The sequence below is a fragment of the Rhinopithecus bieti genome, unplaced genomic scaffold (assembly GCF_001698545.2).
Source record: "Rhinopithecus bieti isolate Rb0 unplaced genomic scaffold, ASM169854v2 repeat_24729, whole genome shotgun sequence".
Taxonomy (NCBI): Eukaryota; Metazoa; Chordata; class Mammalia; order Primates; family Cercopithecidae; genus Rhinopithecus; species Rhinopithecus bieti.
The window spans coordinates 1,904-3,898 of record NW_016906530.1 but is presented as its reverse complement, the minus strand read 5'-3'; the positions used below and the strand labels follow the sequence as shown (position 1 = coordinate 3,898).

General features: G+C 47.8%; 1 pseudogene; it reads left to right on the top strand.

Moving 5' to 3' along the window:
• The first annotated feature begins 3 nt into the window (after nt 1–3).
• On the top strand, nt 4–859 carry LOC108526135 (keratin, type II cytoskeletal 8 pseudogene; annotated as a pseudogene).
• Nucleotides 860–1,995: the final 1,136 nt, after the last annotated feature.

Below are 1,995 nucleotides of genomic sequence, written 5' to 3'. Positions count from 1 at the left end.
TCCCAGATCTCAGACACTTCTGTGGTGCTGTCCATGGACAATAGCCACTCCCTGGATATGAACAGCATCATCGCTGAGGCCAAGGCGCAGTACAAGGAGATCGCCAACCACAGCCGGGCTGAGGCTGAGAGCATGCACCAGATCAAGTATAAGGAGCTGCAAACACTGGCTGGGAAGCACGGGATGACCCGCAGCGCACAAAGACTGAGATCTCCAAGATGAACCGGAACATCAGCCTACTCCAGGCTGAAATTGACGGCCTCAAAGGCCAGAGGGCTTCCCTGGAGGCCTCCATCACAGATGCCAAGCAGAGTGGGGAGCTGGCCATTAAGGATGCCAACGCCAAGCTGTCGGAGCTGGAGGCCGCCCCGCAGCGGGCCAAGCAGAACATGGCCTGACAGTTCCGTGGGTACCAGGAGCTGATGAACGTCAAACTTGCCCTGGATATCGAGATCGCCACCTACAGGAAGCTGCTGGAAGGGGAGGAGAGCCGGCTGAAGTCTGGGGTGCAGAACATGAGTATCCATAGGAAGACCACGAGCCCCTATGCAGGTGGTCTGAGCTCAGCCTATGGGGCCTCACAAGCCCTGGCCTCAGCTACGACCTGGCCTCCAGCTTTGGCTCTGGCTCAGGCTCCAGCTCCTTCAGCCACACTAGCTCCACCAGAGCCCTGGTCGTGAAGAAGATCGAGACCCGCGAAGGGAAGCTGGTGTCCGAGTCCTCTGGCGTCCTGCCCAAGCGAACAGCTGTGGCAGCCCCTCCCAGCCTGCCCCTCCTGCGGCTGTTCGAGAGCCCGGGAGAGAGGCCACTGTGCAGGGTAGCACAGGGAACAGGAGACCCCCCTGAGGCTCAGCCCTAGCCCTCAGCCCACAGCAGGGAGTTTAATGCCTAAGGACCGCCCTTGTCCATGCCTCCAGCTACAAAACAATTCAATTGCTTTTTTTTTTTTATTCCTGTCCTAAATAAAACCTCAGCTAGCTCTGACAAAAAAAAAAAAAGTAATTACTTAATGCCTTAGGTGGTGAAAAAACAATTAGCGTCTGTTAAATGCATTTCAAACTAAAAGTACTTAAGGTTAAGTAAAATAGACCTATTAAGATCAAGGAGTCATCCCTTTGCTCATTAAAGAGATATGTATCAGTCACAAAATCAGCAGGAAATAAAATTCATTCAGAATAACTTAAAGTGAGAGATGTCAGTGAAAAAACTAATTATAGAATAATGGGCATTATTATTATTAGGAAACAAACAAGGTGTGTTAGTCCATTCTCACACTGCTATAAATAAATACCTGAGACTGGGTAACTTATAAAGAAAAGAGGTTTAACTGGCTCACAGTTTTGCAGACTATGCAAGAAGCATAGCAATTTCTGCTTCTGGGGAGGCCTCAGGAAGCTTTCAGTCATGGCAGAAGGCAAAGTGAGAACAAGGTACTTCACATGGTTGAAGCAAGAGGAAAATGTAACCCATTGGGGATTACATTTCAACACGAGATTTGGTTGGGGACAGAGATCCAAACTGTATCACAAGGGATGCTGAGATGCCTGGAGACTGGTGATAGTGAGAAACCATTACAATTCCAGGGGCTGAAGCTGGAGGACCAAACATTGTCAAAGCAGAATGTCTCCTCTAACTCTACATTCTCATTCTGGTGCCTTTCATTTTGTGAACCCAACCACAAGTCAGCTCACAAGAGAACCTGATAATACAGTCCATTTTGGTCTGAAGCATGAAGAAGAGCACAAAATAATGGACAATAGAACTGGAGATTAAGAGAACAGTGAAAATAATGAGCACAAGTTTCCAGTCAAAATATATCAGCTAAAATAGATATGCCATATTCTCTGTCTTTGGAAAAAAATCCATTCTTGAACAGACATGAGAGCAATTGGAAAGATGAGACGTAAGACAAAGAGTTCTTGAACAGCCAGTAAGCTCCAAAACAGATGTTGACACAGACACAATCTGAAACTCTATTGCTGGCCATTGCACAGG